Genomic DNA, 21123 nt, shown 5'->3' with positions numbered 1-21123 from the left:
TGGTGGTGAGATGAAGGTTGCCTTTTTGGGGTTGTGGTTGTACCAGCACTGCCTGGTCCTGCGTGGTGACCATTCTCCTTACTCTTGCCAGAGTTCAATCCAGGACAGCTGGGATTGGCTTGGAAGAGCTCTCAGTAACAACCCGAGAGCAATTGTGCTTTGTGATGGCAAAACCCGTGGGGATTCAGAAGGGTGTGCTGTCCCTTTCCAGGTTGCCAGCATTAGAGCTATGACAAGATCCAGACTGCAGTGTGTAAGCCAGTTTTTTGTGCCTATCATCTTCAGGGTGAACTTCATATGAAGTTTAAAGGATGTATACTGTTCGGTTCTGCTTTCTTATTTAAATATGAATAAATTGTATGCTAGAAAAACTTCCTCAGGAGCAATGCAAGACATATAGGAGAGAGTCCATTTTGTTTTGGCAAATCTCTAAGTTTCTCAGAAAATTTAGCATACTGGAGACTAGAAAACTGCATTTGAGTTAAAACCTTTTAAAAGATTGGAAGTATGCTGGATGACATATACTTTGGGAGGACTACAGAAGTGATAAAAATATTATACCTGGTAGTATATGATGCCCATTTATTTTAGACTGTAGTGCAATGTATTTAGAATGAAACAAAATAGATTTACAGTTTATTTTTATTCTGCCTTGACTTGATGTTGAAACAGTAACTGGGTTTTTAATATGTACAGTTAGATGGCCAGAGCCATTTGCTTTATATGTCATGAGCAGTAAATAAGAAGCAGTGCAGCTAGGGATGCACAATTTATTCAAGAACAACGTAACACCAGAACATTTTTGCCTCAGTGTAGTTTTCTGGGGCATTTGACTGTGTTGTACCAGGGCTTACATCACAGGGCTCTGATGTTAGAAAAAAAAACCAAAACCCTCTATACTACGATATACAAACTAAAAGGAATTGCTATAATGGTATGTATATGTTACTATATCACGTAATAAATGTGTTACACAGGGCATGGCACTCATGCCATTTAACACGCTTTGCTTCTGTTTAAAATTTGATGAGTGTTTTCTTTGTGAACAGCATTTCAGGCTATTAGTTTATTGCAGCTCATTCTGTGATCCACATCTTCAAAGTAGGTATGCAGTATCCTAAAGTATATTTTTTACCACCAGCTCCACAGCAAGGAGGCCAACGAGGAGTTATAAATACATCTGTGAAATCATTGCTTGTATGCATGATGTGTTCCATGAATACAAAAAGGTTTTTATAAAGGTCAGAGAAAGTTGATGGCAGTATTTGGGGATACAATGGGAATGAATTAAAAGGTTTAGATTTGAAGTGTTTCTGAATGGTTTTCTGCAGTAATTATTTGATGCTGCACTGGAACATGGCTTTTCAGCAAAATGGATGTCTCTAACAGTAAGCCAAGAATAGCCAATAGTAATTAAAATGCTAATATGTATGTCATGGGTTGTTGAAGCTGAATAATGCTTCTTGACCTTGTGAACTTCCATACTGAGGGGCAAAATAGGACTGCATAGAGTAAAACATTGTGAAAAGACAATAGATACCCTAACAGCGCCATGATTTTTTTTTCCCCTAATTAGTTGTATATGTGAGCTCCATACTATCCTAAATGTACTCTTGCCACTACTACAACTTTATCTGCCTAAATTAAGTGGTTACTGAGTAACCACACATATGTTATATGCTTTATATGTTATATTGGTACCAAGCTACTTACTGAATGTTGAGAAGAAATACACTTTTACTATCTGCAGATTTAATATTCCATTGATGTAAATAGTATGTTTCCATTCATTTTATTTTCATTGATTCCAAGTATTATTCCTTCCTACAGAAGAATACACTATAGTGGGTCCGTGCGCCTTGCAAGCTTGAAATCTTCACAGAAGAATCAGAATTGCCAGATCTAATTATTTCCTTTATTCTATTGATTTTACAGCAAAATCACTAAGCTGATTACTGCTTGGCTCCAGCTTATGTAACACTGCAGTGCTAGTCTGAACATGAATAGCTGGTTCTCTTTCTCCTCGCCACCTCCGCGCACTCTCTCCTACTTCTTTTCTTTGGAGGAAGTCCGGATGTATTGGCTGTGTCCTCATCAAGAACCTTAGAAATAAAATAAGTGAGTGCGCAGAGGAGATGCCTTGTGTTTTGTCGTAAAGCCTGAGGAGTGATTGATTACGTTCGCTCCCATCTACCTTGACTTTGTCATCCAGCAAGCATCACACACTCAATCCTCAGCACGTCTTCTGTGTTACTCCCCTAATTCCCATGGCTCTCAGCCAGCTTTCTGCAGCCGAGCTTCTGGATCACTGGGTCGCTTTCATCCTACACGTGGTTTGACCAGAGCCAGCGCTGTTATGCCTGGAGGGTTTTTGTCCCTGTGAAACAAGGAGTCATCAGCTCCGGCTGGCATCTGCTGTCCCAGCCCCTCTGCTGTTTGGAGGAGCTGCACACGTTTTCCTAGTCAGTGTCTGCAGAGTGTCTTAAAAATGTGAAATTCCTTTTATACACATTGTGTACACCATTATTACTGTTGTATTTTCCAGCTCAGAACAAACTGAATTCTTCTTTTAATAGTCTGTCTCTCACATTTTATGGATCTGATACTACAGGGCAGCAAGCAATCTCTGACAGATTTCGGACAAAAATTCTGCTACTCAGCCCAGGAAATACTGACATAATTGAACGCTGCGTTCTTCTTTACTTTCTTCTTTGAACCATGGTAATCTCCTGGGAAAACATTAATTGGAATCCATTTTATTTCTTTTGGAACATAACCTTTTCCTAGAGTAATTCCCTTGTTTGTTACAGGAAGAGTATTTCTGTGTGGACTACTTCTTTTGTGAAAAGAGGAAGAGAAATGGCATTGTTACTCTTTATTTCCCTTGGTTTCAGAGCTAGCCATATTCATATCTCACAAAACTCAAGGATCTTTTCCTCACTTATGCAGGCTATGTTTTAAGAAGAGCTTATGGAAAAAAATTGGTCGGGCATTCAGATATGAAAAATAGAATTATTATTTTCCTAAAGAAGAAAAATCTTTTGAAGAAGATTTAAGCTCATTTTTTCTCTGATGGTGCAAACCCCAAAGTAACAGAAACAGAATCTGTACCTTTATACTTGAAATACTGAATTAGGGCAAAAATATTTTATTGCACCAAATTATTTAATTTAGCTTAAAAAAAGAGTTTAATTTTGTTTCAACGTTTCCAACTGGAACTTTTGCAAGGTTTTTTTCCTGATCATTTTGACAGTTTTTTCAGTTTCATTATTTCCTCCAAAATGAAAATCCAGTTTCCAGACATCCGTAGGTCTGACTCCATTCTCCGTAATGACATGAAAAGTACATTTGATGCAAGGAAAAATAGCTAGTAAGAGACAACATCTGAAATGGACCTCTGATTATTGTCCAGAACTTCAGCCTTCTCCTACTCATAGAAACTGCTAGCTCGGTACTCACTTCACGGCTCTTCTTAATTGAATCTGGATGGTAAAGTAAGAGCTTAAAGGCTAGAGTGCCACTGCTAGAGCTAGCATTTTATACAGCTATGCAAAACTCTTTCTGCTGGTTAACTGTAGTAAACCTCTAGTGGGTCCTTGGCCCTTGGCCTTTTTTGAGAAATTGAAACAAAGACAGCTTGGCGCAGGCCAGCTGTTTCCTACCGCTAATTTGCAGAACAATGACAGTCTGCATCGAAAATGTTGTCATACCTTGTTTGGATGTCAGTCTAGGAGGCCTTTTTTTCTGTAGCTGCCTGAAGTCTTCATCACAAGCAAATCCTGGGTAGCTCAGCTCACCTTGCCTTTTCTAAGAACATAAAAAATTAGGCTGAGTTCTCCCACAGTGACAGTATACTACTTAAAGACTTCGTAAACCCAGTTTTGAGGTCTTAATGAGAGTTGAGTGATGCAGTCCTCCAGAGGTGGAAGCATTTTTTACTTGTAGCCTATAATTAAGTGAAGAAAACAAAACAAAACAAAACACGAGTTAACTTGAAACAGATATCTTAGTGGAACGCCATGTGGAAGGTGAGGTATGAATATTTTTTACCTCCAGGAAGCTAGCTGGAGAAAAGTGCAAATGATGGCACGTAAATGATTGTCTTTGGCTAGTTATCTCCCTGTAAAGAAGGAAACTTATTCCGCAGTGAGCAACTTACTTACCATAGCAAAAAAAGATTTTTTATTTTAGTTTAGAGTTCGTATATATATGTCACACTGGAATTTGGGATTTAATTTTGAAATGCTCTCACTTAGTTTCATGTGTCAGTGAGGGCTGGAAGAAAATTTGATTGCCTAAAAGAAATGCAAATTCCAGACTGAGATAGGAAGGTTTGAAAAGGGACATTGCTTTTAGTGGTATGAGTCAAACAAAAGTCTAGTTGTGTCATGCCATTCACTGTGGAGTGCTGAATGTTTTTCCATGAAGAAGGAAAATACTTTAGTAAAGATAGCTGTTTACCTGAGAATATTGTTCATCAGAAAAATCTGCAAGTCATATTTTTCTTCTTATTAGCATTGTTTTTGAGATGCATATGCAAGGTGAATTACTTGCCTGAGTTGAAAATGATGAATAATTCGGTCTGAAGCAGAAAGTCAAAAAATCTTTGCAAATATTTTCTGGTTGCTTACAAAATAGAAGACAGTGAGAAAGGGACTGATTCGGGGATTTAATACTCGAAGGTCTCGCACTGAAATGATATGTCTGTCCATCTGAAATAAGTGTGTCAGTCACTGCAGTATTTTACAGTATGTACTAAAATACTCGTTAAGTAAAGATATCAAAGCATATTTCAAGTATGGATTGTGCCCATTTCACAAACGCTAGAAATAAGTAGAGAGGGACTTTAAAGTTTCCAACAGGTCACATAGCAAGGTAGAACAAAAGGAGTGGTAGATTCCAGATGCCCAGTCCACTGTACTGAAAAAAACAAGGAGATTAAACTATAGCCATCTGTGGTATTTGATGTCTTTGTAGTACCCAGGCAATAAGAAAACTGAAATGAGAGTAGTGGGGAAAAACTAAAAAACAAGAGATTAGCACAGATCCTCTGAAGCCAAAAAGACTTAGGCAAAGGACAGTAACCTCAAACTTTAATTATTGTTGTCGTTTAATGTTTCCACATGCGTGATCTAGAGGCACAGGGGGAATTACTGTGCTAGATGCTACCTAAGCGTAAAATAATAACAAAATTCTATGGAGGCATCTGTCCTTGGGCATACTCCAGGGCTGGCAGCCTTGTCTCTGCTCCCATCCCTCCTTCCCCATGACTCGTTCCAGCTTTTTGCAGGACTACACCTGCTCACCCTGGGTGATGGCGGCAACAGCAGATGGAGAAAGCACATTGTCCTCTGTAGCATTAATAGAGATATGAGTAAGAGGTACTTTGTAACCTAAGTAACGTTTTCCTTATTTCATTTGTTATTTCATTCTTTGCTGTCCAATAAGTAGCTCATTATTTTTTTGTATAAACTATGCATAAGTTATTTGACTAAACATGCTTCGATTTATGCATGTGAAATATATGGGTGTAGCATTTCCCAGAAGGTAAGATCCAGCACCCCTTGCCCTTGCATTTTCAGTTGGAAGCAGACAGTCAAGAAATGGTGTGTCGCTGTTCTGCTTTAGACAGGCGTATGCCACTGACCCCAAATGTATGTTGATCAGCGGAGGAAAGGCCAGTGCGTCAGACAGGGAGAGAGAGAGAGCAAGGTGAGGATTTGCTCATTCTGAACTGGCAGGTCACGTTTTTCGCTGCAAGGCTGGGCTGTGGCCTCATTTAGACCCCCGTTGTGGCGTGTATTCCAGGCATGTAAATTTGAGACGTCAGGATGCATCTCTGGTGGTGACTGCATATTGGCAACAGCATCACCGGATGCACGTCTAGGAGGCAGACGCAACTGAGCTCCAGTAGGCTGTGGGCAAAACTAGGCCTGACTTTCTGCAGCGTTTTCATCAGGCCACAGGGAAGGGGATCTGTTAGGGAACAGCTTCAGCTGCGGTAGCCTGCCGGCATGTATGTGGTCTGCAAAGATGCAGCAGTGATTTCTCAGCAGTTAAGTTTGTGTAGGTGTTGCATACATTTTACTATTTTATTTGCTTATGGAAATCAAAGCTCTCTTGGGAGTCTACAAGTAGCAGGCTGGCACTTAGGTTCTTTCAGTTCCCTGCCCCAGGTGCCAGGAGCATCAGTATAACACTAGGACAAGACAAGTTTTTAGCACTGATCCCAAATTACAGCACTGCTTTCAGGCTGATGTTTTGTCTTCATTGAGTGTATTACCATTTAGATGGAGATGTGAAATGCAATGATAAATAGTTTTCATCCACTTTATGAAGTAATTTAAAACCTCCTTTATTACATTTTGCCTGATAAAAACAGCAACCATCTACTCACTCCGACTAGGTGAACTAGTAGTTTCATTTGATGAAAGACATGATGAATGATTTCCTTCTGATTCAAGCGTCTTTTATCAGGTCCTGAATTAAACTGAGAGGGGGCTCGAGAGGGGGAATATGAGAGAACTTATATCAGTTCTGCCTTTGTTTTTCATTATGAGTGTTGATAACGGAAAAGGGGACTTTTATCTTCAGCCATATTTTCCATAAAAAACTCTGATAATTTTTCACTGGAACAACACAATATCTTTCCAGGACTCCGTGTATTTTCATAAAAAATCTTAGGAAAAACAAACGAAATAACCTCTCCCTGATTTTGTGTGTTCATAACCCTTTGTATTTCCACCAGCACCTCAGTCTGCAGCCACCTATGGGGATGCTTTATCAGAATAGAGAATGATGTCTGAAATGTAAAGGACAAGGAAAACAAAGCTGTAGATAGAGGGAGGAACATCACGTAAACTCAGATCTGCTTTCCTTGAGTTCTTGTTTCATTTCTCAGAAAATAACTGCAGCTTTATTCCAGCTTCCTGGAATAAATTCCTACTTCCTTCATCCCTGACCAAATCATGACCTCAGTTACATCTTTGTATAAGGTATGAGTAATGTGTAAGTTGTGCCTTTCTTCCTCTATAAAAAATAGCTTGCATTTTGAGTTGTGATACAGAGAATAGAAATTCCCCTGGACAGTTACTACCACCTCCAGGCACCTCTGGAGGAAGGGGGCACCTGGCTTCAATGAGAGGGAAGAGAAGCACGTGAAGCAGGGTTCACGCTGAGATGTTTGCAGTATTTCTGTGGAAACGGACATAGGCACTTACCCTGACCCCTCCATTGCAAGTCTCAAAACAGAAATGCTGGAAAGGAACCACTTGCAAGCCATCTGTGTAGAAGCCACCTTATAAGCAGTGGCAGTTCATTTGTGCAGTAGGTGCGCACTTACAGAAGGATGTCTCCATGCCACATCCATGTGCCGCTGCTGCTTCCAGAGCCCAGACGTACTGATTCACGAAGCTCTGCATGCTGCTTCTCCTTCGTAGTAGGCACTTGCTCTGTACACCGCTAATTTCTTGCTCCTTCTCAATATCTCGGTGTCTTTTCCTAGCCAGCAGGCTAGTCTGATTGGGTTACTTCTTTGGAAACAGGAAGGGTCATGCTCCTTGAAGCAAAGAATAATATCTGGTCCTTGTAAGTTCAGCCCACCAAGACTGAACTTGAGTTCAACTGGAGGGAGGCTTTTAACAGTTTCCTCACGGGAAGGGTGTTAAACACAAGAACTAGACGTTGCTGTAGTTTGCAGCAGTGAAAATCTGAAGTAATTTCACTGAAAGGAGTGGAGTGAGTCTGTATATACCCTTGAGCAGGTGGAAATGGAATCTGGGTCTTTGCACTCCTGTAGAATTGAATCTCAGCCAAGAAGCTAATAATAAATGTGCACTGTTGTTCCACTATATGTGGCTTCACCTTATGTTTTTCTAAGTGGTGTTCCTGACTTTAGATATTCCTGCCTCCTCTGTCCTGACTGTTTCCTCCTCTGGCATCATTCCCACCTTTCTTGTTGCAGGAATAGCTGGTTTGGGGATCAGGAATCTGATTGCACTTAAAAAATAACATGCAAAGAAAATGATTGTGTCTAAGCTAGAGCAGTTCCCTCATCTGCTATGCAGTGCAGGGTGGCATGGGGTGAAGAGAAACAAGAAGGAATAACTTAAATTGGGTTGGCCCCGATGAAAGAAAAGTGGGGAATGGGGAGGGGCCTGACCCAATAGAGGAGAATTATAATTTTTAGTCCTTTTCAGGAACCTTTTTTAGGTTTTTTTTCTCTATTTTTTTAGTTAATTATTCCCCATTTTGCAGAATGCTGTTATTACCAATAGCCTCATAAAAGAGAGTTCATTTTGAGCCCAGACTTTGGTAAAGTTTAATCCTATATATAATTCTACTGTATCTGTTGCACTGTGGTTTAGTCTTCATCATTTTCCTTTTGTGGTGGTCATTCATGGATACAGCTAACCTCACCCTTAAAAGAAAAGGATGCAGAACAAAATACTTCATCTTTGATGTCATGGTATTGTCAGTAGCTTGCCAAGTCTATGATTCTGTCATTTAGCACTGGATGTTTTTCATTTCTTTAGACTGCAGTGGCCCAAGGCACATGTGACTTTATACCCCAATTTAGGTATCTGTTCAAACCATCATAAAGATGATTCTCATGCTGTAATAGTTGATTTCCCCAGATCTCCCTTTCATTACTCTGTGAAGGCTCAACTACTTCTTCAGTGCTTGCCGTAACACAGATTAATGCTGCCTATTTGGAACTATGAAGAGCCCATAAATGTGCAGGCAGCGTTAGTATTAACCAGGCATCGGGCACTGTTAATATTAAGCAGAGATTCATCACTTTTCATAACAAAGAAGTGTAATTTCATCAAGAAAGCTTTTCCTTTAAATTTTTATTCTGTGGAAACCGTAGCATGAACTGGGTCCCCAAGTTTGGACACGAAGAGTGATTTCTGTAGAATTTGCGTGCATCACTTTTGATTGCCTGCTGCGTGTGAAGCCTGAGTAAATGATTTTCTTCCATGATGTGCTATACATTTGTCTCAATGGAAATAAGCTAGGAAGAGAAAAAGTATATAATGCAGATACAGGAGTGTATGTAAATCTTCAGTGATAAGCTAAAGCATATTTAGGGTTTGGTCTTTTTCAGTCCCTTGGGGTATAGCCTCCTGTCAATGAGGGTGAATAGAGAAGCTCTTATTAATGTTGATGCAAATTATGTATGTGCACTGAGAGCACTGGGAGGAAAATATACTCCAAAGTCTAATTATTTTATGCTAATAACTGAACTGAAAAGATACTCCCTCATTTCTGGCCAAAAAAGCAGCAATAGTTCAAAGAATTTGTAGCAAGATAATCATTTTATCCCTCATTTAAACCAGCCAGCACTGTGACCCAGTGGGGACAAGGGAAAATTCTGGCACCAAAATCCATGGTGGTGCACGTGTAACTCCAATTAAAAATGAATTTTTTTTAAAGATTTTTGAAAGAAAATTTAATCGTGCAGATGCTCTTCAGAGAGAGGCCTGGCTGGCAGCTGGCTGGACAGGCTGCTGAAGGACACGGGCAGTTACGAAAAAGGCCTCTCGGCAAAGGGGTTTGTTCAGAAAACCCGTACGGAATATGCAGGCTGCACTGCTGTGCCTTCTGCTGCCTTGTCTCTATAACGAGCTGCCAAAAGTTTCGGCTGGGATAAACTCTGGATGCATTAATACTTGTCCCCCTTGCAGGGTTTTTTCCCTCCCTGTTAGCTCTCTGTGTACTCGGTCACGCTGGTGCCTGCTCTGTGGCCCAGCATGCCGTCTTTTCCCCCCTTGCTGACCCCACCACTGCTCTGCATTAGGTCTTGTGCCTAAAATCTTGCACCAGGCATGATCCCTCTTGCCTAGTTGCTTCCTTGGCAAGGAAAGAGCTGCAGGCTTTCCTTTTGGGGGAAAATAGGAGCAGGTTCAGTGCACTGCGCTAGGCAGTTCACGAGCTCCAGGGCAGAAAGGTTGTTTCCTGTTACTTTACAGGAGCCAGATTCGGGGATGGGCTAGGAAGAGTCCCCTGACCTAGATCTCTGCCTTGGCCCTGCTCTTTACTGTGGTTTCAGATGCCAGGGGGATGTGTGGCAGGGCAATCTGCAACCTCTGTGGGGAAAACTGCAAGGGAGTTAGTTTGAAAAAAAAACATTTGAAGGTTAAAAGAAAAGGTCCTGAAAAGGGCCAAGATCAGGCCTTTAACTGTGTCACATTAAAAACTGGTTTGGGAAAAGGCCAGAGCAATAAGACATGAGCTGTTCCTTTTCTTTTTACAAACCAATCCGTTATCCCCCTGCTTTTCCTACCTTTTTTCTGGTACAGAAATTGTTCTGTAGAAACCATTCTGTTGGGGTGCGTCTTCTGCAGCAGATGGCCTGTCGCTGGCAGCTATGCACCGCTAACCTGATGCGGTACAACAGAGGTACATATCCCTCTGATGATTTTATTAATGTGCTTTGTGATGGGAATCCATAAACCTCTGGCTCTGGGAGTTGGAGAAAGGCAATTGCAACTTTTACAGTGTGGAGCTAGATCAATGCAAATCAGTGGTTGCTTCCTCCGGGGCTGTGAAAGGCATTCAGGGCAGCAAACTCCCATGTCTTTTCTGTCCAGTATGTTTTTGTGGTAATAGAATAAAGAGGTAGCTATGCTGGGCTGTAAACAACCACTCTGCTCTACGTGAATGTGAGCAGCAGCATAATTGTGATTTCCCTCTGTCATAAGCTTGGCTTCTGTTTTGTCTCTGGCTTCTAGTTATGAAATTTCCTGTTAGAAGACGTTGTACAGCCCATCTAATTCCCACCAGGCAGCGCTTTAGGAAGATCACTGTTTTGTAATTCCATATCTCATCTCCTTTGAGGTAGCAACAGAGAGGTCTGAAGGCGTTAAAAGCACTCAAGAAAGGCTCACTAACTACTGCTCATGTGAACCTTGAAATGTAAGTACTGCAGGTCTGAAACATTAGAAGACGCTTGAGCTTTTTGGCAGTTGCTGCATCGCTGCAGGCAGGCAGCTTTGTAAAAGTAGGAGTTGTTTCTTATTAAACCTAAATGGGCCTTCTGCAGATGTCATTCCCACCTGGCTGGGGAGGTGCTGACAGCACCGGGCAGTAATCAGTGCTAGCAACCTGTTTTCATGGTGTAGTGGGGAACTGAGTCATAAGAGAGACTGCAGGAGTCACCAGAAAGCGAGAAAGCGGCCACGTGCGATAACTCTCTCTTCTACACGGGAGTGCCCCCTTCTACATGAAATAAAACAGATGCCTCTTAGAGAGGTATCTCCCAAATTCAAACTGTATCATTTGCTCACAGAACAGAAGAAAAAGGGAAAGGAAAAACGATTTTGAATGATGATGATAAAGCGGAAGAGGGTACAAAAGAGAAAGAAAGCCTGTAGTCTGTAGCAGGCCAGTGTTCCCACGGTAGGGCACTCAGAGGATGGCAGCCAGGAAAAAGAGATCAAAAGACATTTGAGCCCTTTCGAACACACCATCGAGAACACTTGGGTTCTGTATGATGGGGCCAGTCTCTTCTTCACGGTCACCACATGACTCCGGTGCGTCGTGTGTTGAGGAGGCACAGCGAGTCTTAAGGAACTGTTTTAATTCTGACTGTCTTAAATAAATTTAAATCAAATTGGTTTTCGGCATGGTTCATGCACTGTATGTAATAGGACAGTGGTATTGAAATTTAGTTAGCCTTCCTCCCCTCCAAAAGGCATATACAATTTTTACTCTGAGAAGCTGCTCTGCAGCTGGCATTCTGGCAGCAGCACTTTGGTAGGATAATTTTTCACTGCCACTGGACCCAGCAGGGCCCATCTGCTCAGAAGGACTATAAACATCAAAGGAAGCTGAAGTAAACTTTTACTCTAAGCCACACTGGATGGAACCCAGAAACCCAAAACTGCTCTACCATCACCACCACTGAATGTTATTATTGGGCTTTTTGGGCAGCTATACAAAAAAAAAAAAAAATTTTTTTCTTTAATGGGAAGCCCCTTGGAAAACATGTAGACATGGCAAGCAGAACAGACCACGTAAAGGACAGGGCAATGCACCGTTCTTTAGTGAACGTGGCATTATGACAAGAAATTATATTTATTGCTGATATGGGAAAGAGATAATCCATGAAAATAACTCCGTGAGAAGGACTGTGTAATGTACTTTTCCAAGAAGATGTATCAAGGCAAATGACGAGCTATTAGATGAAATTCGAGTGGGAATGAGTCTGCAGAGAATGAAGTGGAAATGTTAGGAGTTATGACAGAGGTCAGAAGCCAGCTTTGAAGTGCAGATCTAGAAATCACTTTGAGGACAAGGGGTCTATTTTCTGCACATGCTGCAGGCTGCCTTAAAGATCGCGTCCTCTGCTGACTCAGTTTCCCTAAATGATGATCTGTACCTACACAGGCACATTGCCAGGCTCTTTCAGCTCTCCATATGGAGTACACTTCCACTTAATGTCTGTAAAGCAAACTGGTGTCTTTAAAAAGAAAATGCATGAAGTTAGAGGTAAAGCCGCTACAAATGATGTTATATGACTGGGAATGTGCTTAGACATTACCACAAATGTTCACACGTGTACAAGAAGTCCCTTCTGCCTCAGGGCGGGTCAAGGGCACCCTTCTAAGAGGAGAATAATTTTACCTGGCAGTTGAGTCTTCCCATACAAAGCAAACGGAACAGAGTTTTCTCCAAACTGATGTGTTCTCACAGTTCCCACTTATCTGGAGCTTGTTTCATGAAAACTTTATAAGTTAACTTAAAATCAACAGAGTTAGATGAATCTTTAGCCTGTGAGCATTTACGTTCTCTTGGGACCTATCAAATGGTATATTATTCGCTCGTGTGGAAACAGCAACCTTTCTAATAGAATCTTTATGTCACCTTTGAATGAGTATGTTATGTAAAGGTGGATCATGTGGTCTTCTCTTTCTGTCGAGGACCAGTGAACTACCAGGGAGTAGGAAGAAAGCCACATGCTGGAAGAGTGCCCAGGTTAATAAGAAATGGCCCAAAGTTATAAATGAAGAAATTAAAATAAAGAGGGAATTATTAAATTAAAGATTCAGCATCATGTGAGCAGCACCCCGCTTTCTCCTACACAGATATCTACAAAATGACAGCTTCGAGGGCAAAAGTCTTGTGTTCTCAAAGATGAACTGGGCCTGATTCTCATTTAAACTAAAACCCTTTCATACCACAGAGAGGGTACAGATATAGCTCAGGCCTGCTCTGGGACCCCGCTATCACCTGAAAGATGGTGGCCTTAGTAATCAATGAAAATAACTCCTGAAAAGATTTTTACTAGTAAGCAGGAAGAATAAAGTGGGGAATTTTTTTGCTTATTTGTTTGTTTGTTCGTTTGTTTGTTTTTCCAAGCAGGATGTTTTAAGAAAGGTGTATCTGCAGTCCTTGGCCAAGGGATGTAAGAGAAGGGAAAGCTATTATTTATAACAACTAATTTTGCAGCTGAGATGGGAGGAGCTGCACTTCATCAAGTGCCTTACATGCATAGGGCCCAATTTTCTTCTCTGGCGCCAGGCACTCTGTGTACCTCTATGCAAAGAGATTGTAAAATGCTGCCGTTCTGATTAGTTTGGAGAGACTGGTCTTTTGCGGGCCCCAACGTAACCGATGAGACAGCACAGTGGAGAAGTCACCCGCAAGCTGCTGATAACACGTTCTCGTGGACTGCAGTCTGATTCGCTGGTGAGACTAGTGCATGCGATTGTATCCCATCTCCAGGGAATTTCATATTCAAAGAGATGTTTCATTTTGGAATCAAGGTAGCTGTCCAGCTGTCTTGCAATGAGGCATTGTTTGAAAGATCAATCACTTTTGTTTTTCTATCACTACATACCATAAAGTATAATGTCAGCTTCTCCAAGTAGGATAAGAAGCAGTTTTTCCCTCTTGTGCAAAATTCTTAAGATTTCAGAAATGTTCCTGCTCTCTTTTTTGCATGTTGAAGCAGTGAAAAAATTGGAAATCAGGAAAAATGTTCTTAGAATAGCCAGCACTTATGATAGTATCCTGGTCCTGATATGACCCCTGATGCCAAGCTGAGGACAGACCAGAGATGTGAATCAACGTTTGCTTGATCTTAGAGCAGTACACTGGATGTCAAGATATCTAGGGCTTTTTCTACATCTCACTCTTTCCCCTCAATAAATTTTGTCCTGGAGCAAAAACGCTTTGACAAAAAGGGTGTGACACTTCAAAAATTTCTATTTTACCAAATTGACATTTTCCATTGCAGACCATCTATATACTCTGTATTCGTTTTATATTACAGCCTACCCAATTCACTTGAATTTCAAAGTAGAAGCTGGAGGAGCTATTGATTGCTTGGCTGAGCAGGCTGAATATGATCTGCAGCCTCCTCTTGCACATTGATTCCTTGTCTCTTTACTCACCGCTTCCTGAATGTCACTGAACTGTGAGAGGCCTGCTAAATGGACAAAAATATTGATTTCTTTTCCCCTTCTTTTATTTTTGAAAGCTTCTTATTTACCAAGCACTGAACTAATATCAGGAAAATGAAAGGTCACAAAGTAAGGCAGAAGCAAGTCAGTTCTTATATGTTTTTTTTTTTTTTCAAAATATGAACTTAGTTGCAATATGAGTTCTTTAAATTGTGTTTGCATCAAGAAAGGTTAATTGCTGAGCCTCTGAGTTCAGGCTGCTCACTTTAATTTACTATTGTCTGATTGATGATGAACTTGAATGATAGTTCCCTAAATGGCCATCCCTCTGGTATTACGATTTTTAGCAATAGTACCACAGAAATTAGTGAATCCAGATACCCTGGGTTTTGCTGTGCAAGGCAGTCAGTAGCAGTCCTTCCTAACAGAGTTTAACAGTGGCAATATTTTTCTCCCTTTTTTATTCTACTGAGAGTATGACATTTTTGCAATATCATATCTTGAGAGAACGAAAAGAAGTCCAAAGAGCACAAGTTGGTGTCAAGGAAAACTGAGAAGACATCCCAAGAGGAATGACTAGGGACAGCATAAGTATCCAGAGGCTTTGGTATCTGCTGATGGTTTATATAAACTTAGAAGAGGTCGGGCAATCAAATGGGGCTGGTTAGAAGCAAGTGGAAAACTAGATCTGGTCCCAAACACCCAACAAAGTGTGATAACGGAAAAAAGCAGGAAATCCTTGATATCCAATGACACTGTTTCTACTAGTAAGAAAATAGAAAAGAAATATCAAGGTAGAAGAACAGCTAAGAATAACGAAAAATTGTAATATTATGCTGTAAACATTCTCATACCGCCCATGTTTGTCGTTATGAAAATAGGCATTTAAAATTTGAGTAAGACAGAAGAACGATATGAGTTTTCTAGTGGAAATAGATGCATTTTTACTTTCTTGAAGTCTTGCAAACAACTTTATTCCTCTTTTATTCCCTTTGCTCAGAAATGGCAGTCAAAAAGTTTTTGTTGATAAACTTTTTTTCAAACGCCTGATGCTTCAGCAGCTACTGCATCATTGCTGTCAAGGTTTTAATTGCAACTATCAAGGATGGGCAGGATGTCTTGGGAAAAGAGCCTCTGCCCAGAAAACTCCCCCGGGATAAATGAATACAGGTAGAGGAGACACTTGGAGACTCTGCAGGATAATCCACCAGAGACACCCACCAGTAATAACAGGCACTCATTGCTATGTATGGAGAGACCCACGAGAATCTTTGAAAATTATGAGCTTTTTTGAGTGGAACAGTTGTTTGATTTGTAAATATTGGATGATTAACGATAGTCACAAGCTCCCTGGTATAACTGCTAATGCTTTCTGGGCCTTGAAACAGGCTCAGAAAGTTTGAAATCAGGCAGATGAACCTGACTATCTCAAAGCAAAAGGTGTTGGTTTTCTACAGCGCCATCGCAGGATGAAGGCTGTAGGCCTTACCACCCCAGCTTATTGATTCAAGCAGAAATTAGCTTGAAATTAGCAGGTTATTGATTCAAGCAGAAATTAGCTGTTGTCCTTGTCAGCTGCTTGTTGGACCGAGAGAGGGGGCAGTCCCTTTCCCAGCACGACAGAGGCCCACACCTCCCAGTGCGAGCGGAGCTGGGCTCTGCACGCCAAGCATGGAGGGAGAGAGCCTGGTTGCCAGTTTGAACAAATTTCCTGTGTCGAGTGGAGTAGCTCTTGAATTAGACAATACTTTCCTCTCTTGTCCCTTTACCTTCTCTTGATTTTTATAAACTTGATTGTTGGAGAGTGCTTCAGAAGGCACTCATATAAGGCACAGCAGTAATTAGCTGAAGATTGCCTCTCTGTTCTTTGGGGTGGGTTGGAGAAGATAGAATTTTGATTTTGTAGAAGAGAAGTTGCCGTGCTGGAAAAATAGCTACACTAAAATAGCTACACTAGGAGACCGGTTGCTGTTCTTATTGCTGGAAGAAAGTAACATTTTTTGTGCAAGGCTGGAGCCAGCCATTTAGAAGAAGGTTAGAGGAGAGCTTCCTCCCTGCGAAGATGCAGAAGGTGGGGGGAGATCTGTTGCCAAACATCTAGTTTTAGTGTCTGACTGATCTTCTGGGTAGAAAGCTGTATGAAAGAACCCATACCAACCTGAAAATAGCAGCAGGAAGCCTTGAACATGGCCGCTGTGTACTTTTCTCTTAATAATTTGCTGGCCTTGTCATTGCCAGGGATGATGTATACTTTGAAGAAAACGTCCAGGTTTTCTGAACTGAGGGCTCCTGAAATCCTGGCTCTGTCCTGGAGCCCTGGTACCACTCCCTGCTCCCCGAGAGTCACGTCAGCCATATACAGCTCCTATATTCATACGCCAGAGAGCTGCTCAGCATGCCCACTGCTACTGGGGGAATCAGCCATGAAGTATAATAATGAAATGGTGTGGTAAGAGTAAGCTATAGGCTCTGCGCTCTCAAGAATTGTCCCTATTTGTCAGGATGCCAAGCACTTGAAAGTCTGGCTGATGAAGAATGGGTAATGCACCACAATCAGAGAGCAATACTCAGCCACCCCATTTCCCAGGAAGGTCCCCATTGCCATTTAAATATGATTCAATTTTGTTCAGTTCATCCGACTTTAGTTACAGTGCAAGTAGGTGTGTACTTCTTTTCCTCTAATAAGGAAAGTCAGCATTATTCTTTCTATTTTGTAGTGGAGAGTCAAGAAAAACTCGGTTGTTTTGGGGCTTTAACAAAAACGTGGAAGAATGTGAGGCGGCCGTTCCTCGCTGACATCTTCAGAGCTTCTTAACCAGCAAGCAAGCTGTCAGATGATACAAGTGATGTGTGAATGGGATCAATATTTCCCTAATAGAGATATCTCTTTTATTCTACATGAATGAAGTGATGATAAACATCTTCATTTGTGTTTGCTTACAGTTACACAGAAATGAGAGGTGAAAAAGACACGTTCAGTAATTAACTCTGCATGGAATTTGGGAGCTGAGGGGCTGTGTTTCGTGGTTAAGATCCTGAAAACCTGCTGTAGATGCATGATATCCCATTCTCATTCCTTTTTAGTGAGGGTTGGGTGTGCAGATCACTTAGGCTCACCTGAACTTTTCTGTCTCCATCTTTTGTTGTCACCATGTTTCTTTGGGTTTCAGAAAATCGTGATAACAGCAGCAGGAGTCATAGTCAGGACAGCCTTCCAGCAGCTGAAGGTTGTTTGTTGGACCATGCCTTTAGGCGTCTGGACATGCTATTCAAAGCCACCTTTATGTGAGATGGCTCCTTAGGCTGGTGGTAGGTCCTAAGGCCAGTTATCAGCCTGTCTTCTCAAAAAACGCAGGCTATGAGTGTTCACCTTCTTCTCCTTCAGCAGCAGACCTGCGGTGATGTAGAGGCTTTAGAGGTAAGAGATCCACCACTTCTCTGGTTGATCATCTTACTGCTGTGTTTTTTAAAAAGCCATGCCTACTCTGTCATCACTGGGACTGTCTTCTTCCACTGGAATTTGGCCTGAATTCTCCTGTATTTTATTTGAAGTTCTTGATTCTTGAGGTGGGGGGTTGTGTATACTCTTCCACTTTTGTACACCCACTGGTATAATTTAGTAAATCTGTCATTTATGCTCAATGTAGTGGAGTCATTTAACTGCAGGAGTTCAACAGTACAATTAACCCTGTTCCTTCAAAACGAGGAGCTGATTATCTTGGCATTCACAGGAGCATAGAGCGCGGTTTGAGTGCTGTGGTTTCCTGCCCTCCCGGAGCAGTATTGCAGTCAATTGATTATTTTGTTAATTTGTTCTGCATCAGTATCCTGCTGGTTTATTATCATCCAAGTGACTTTATGCCCCATGCATAAGTACAAGTATATTAAAAATCAATACTTGAACCTCTTTTCCTTGTAAGTATCTTATCATGCGTGGGCTACCTTCTTTGATACGCAACCTTCTTTCTGATCAGAAGGCAGGTAGGAACTTGTACATGATTTAGTAACACGCTAATAAAATAGATGCTCAGATTTTGCTCATTATTTAATTCTGTATCCTAATGAAGAAGGAATAAATGAATTAAGAATGAAATAAACAAAAGGCTGTTAGTGTTGACATATAAGCCTAACTTTGAAACAATAAAAAACATGCTGTTTTAGTAAGAAAATCTTGTTCTTTCACTAGTTTCTAATAAGTATCATGCATCACAGACTTCAGAGGTGTTATTGTCAGAAACTTGAGACTTCCTAACACTGAACTGCCTGCTTAAGGATGTAAGAGAAATAAGTATTTCAAAGACAACATGAGGGTGCATTGTGCATTTGATCAGAGGGCTGGTTCTGAACCTGGCAGAAGTACACAGGGTTACGGCTGTTACAAGATCAGAATGTTTTTAGTGATTTTCTGCTAGTTCTCTTGCAAAGATGTGATCCCAAGCTCTCTCATGGCTGCATGAGGAAATGCATGTGTTTTAAAAAACTTACTGCCTGAGACGTGATACCTAATACATTCATGTTACAAATGTCACAAGGAAGGTTGCTCTTCTTTAATATGAAAACCATAAGACATAAGCAGAAAAAGATGCAGTCCATCTCCTTATCTAGACTGGGGTATGAAAGCACAACTCTTGGGCTCTGAAAAAACGCCATTTTTCTAATGTAGAAATGCTGTTGGGGAGAGGACTAGCATTCTCGAGGCAGCTATCTGCAGCCCTAAATGGGCAGTTCTCCACTGAAATCATTGGAATTGCACCATCCTTTGCTGAGGAAAAAATTGTTCCTTTGGGAATTTTTTCTGGAATATGCAGATGCTACCTGAACTTGGGGTTATTGCTTTCTAGACACATTTTCATTAGGAGAAAGGCAAGTTCTTACCTTGTGTGAGGCAAGAACTTTGTACAAGCCAATTGAAGAAGGCAATGTATAGCTTATGTAAGTATCAAGATATAAGGCTTTACCCAAATCTTTCAACCCATTTCAAGGCTGAAATGCCTAAACTTTACTGTTTGTAATTGTATGATAGTTACACGTTAGTGAACATGAGGAAAGAAATGCTTGTTTCTATAGTGAAGAGATCTCAGAATAAGACTTTTGCATTCTTACACGCTTGTTACGTTACAGCCATACGTACATTCTGGATGCCTCGTCTCCATGTACAATTTTCAGAAAGCAGCCTGTAGAGCAGTTTTAGTTCAGAGGAGGCTGTACCTCTTCTGCAGGTGTATTTCCTTGTCTGAGGGAATTATAATATAACGTAATATAATATAAAAAGTTCCGTGCCTTAATGCAGCAGGTCCTGTAGAGCCAGCAATCTTGTGTGGGAGCACAAATGCGTGAATTCTTTTTCTCTGGCATCCCTCTAAGTGAGGGTTGGCTTCTGTTCATAATTATTTTATGGGATGACAGCTTGGGCTTTGCAATTGCAAGCACTGAGGCAGGGGTGGTAACTGAGGAAGGCATAATGACAGGTGATTGCTCTGTTGTCTCCATGGCATCACTGAGCCTTATTTTAGCGGTATCAAACAGTGTGCTTATACCTTTCTTTACTCTGTACAGATATCTGGCATCATTAGATACACATAATATGGTTCCTACTTAATCACTGTCCTCTTTTCAACTTATTATTAGTTTTTTCTTTCTTTTCAATCTGTTTTGCTTTTAATGAACCTGCACAAATAATGGAAACACACATATAAACAAAAGCACCAACCAGTTAACTATTTTACTCCTTTTGTACCTTAAGCTAAGGAGCTACAATTTGTACAAGCAGATTTTTAGAAACATGGATACTGCCCTTTTAGAACAGATCGGTGGTTTTCTGTAGCCTCTTTCAGAGTGTGTCAGGTACACGCTGCCCCAAGCTACTCACTATGCGTTGGTATTAGGTTTTCAGGGTTATAGTGAAGCAGTGTGGCTATAGGGGAAATAGCTTTTATCCCCTGTCGGTTGGTTCCTAGTTTCATCTCAGCCTTAGGCGCCTCACTGAACAGTGTCTTTTGAGTCTCCTGCTTTAATTAACGGAGACAGAAGGACAACTCCAGGGATGACTCAACTGATCTAAGATCAAATTTAGCCTTTGGATGAATTTCTCTTTCTGTTGATTTTATAGGGAGACTGCCAGTATATGAGTGACTGCGACACAGCATTGTAACTCCTGTATACATCTTTTTAATCAGAAATGCCAAACCCGCACATACAAAAGTGCTCCCAAAGTCACGAGATTTACTTAATTATGGTGCATCTTTTTCAAGAAAACGTCTAAAGAAATGCTAGTTTCTTTTCTGCTTGCTTTCTCTATCACAATGTGTACTCAAATGAAGGTTTTAAGCTTTCCCCTTTGATGAAGAGAGCTTTTTTTTTTTTTTTTTATGAAATGCTGAGACTGTTATGCTATCTTGGTTCCAGGTGTTAGGCTAAGAAGAGAATGCCAAACTTGACAGCACTTTTACAAGGCCTAAGAATATGCTAACATGGGGTGCATTAGGGAGGGCTGGGGGAGAGCCTCACTAAGCACTGTATTTCATCAAGCACTGAGTTTCACAAGTTAATTTTATATTCTATTAAAAGAAGTTTTAAAATGTAATACATAGGTAACACACATCTGCTTCTTCCTACAGTTACGTGTCTCTGTAGTCTTACAAGCTCCAGTGTTTTCTACCAGTTTAAGATTGTTGCCAACACTGTAATTATACCTATTCAGTGGACTCCTTCA

General features: G+C 40.9%; 1 protein-coding gene across 2 annotated transcripts in view; it reads left to right on the top strand.

The window, feature by feature from the left end:
• The window catches only part of PCSK2 (proprotein convertase subtilisin/kexin type 2), a 143477-nt gene that overhangs the window by 56747 nt on the left and 65607 nt on the right, over positions 1 to 21123 (top strand). The gene's annotated exons all lie outside the window — the stretch shown is intronic.

The sequence above is a fragment of the Struthio camelus genome, chromosome 3 (assembly GCF_040807025.1).
Source record: "Struthio camelus isolate bStrCam1 chromosome 3, bStrCam1.hap1, whole genome shotgun sequence".
Lineage (NCBI taxonomy): Eukaryota > Metazoa > Chordata > Aves > Struthioniformes > Struthionidae > Struthio > Struthio camelus.
Note: the sequence above shows the minus strand (reverse complement) of the source record. Positions and strands in the feature narration are given on the sequence as shown.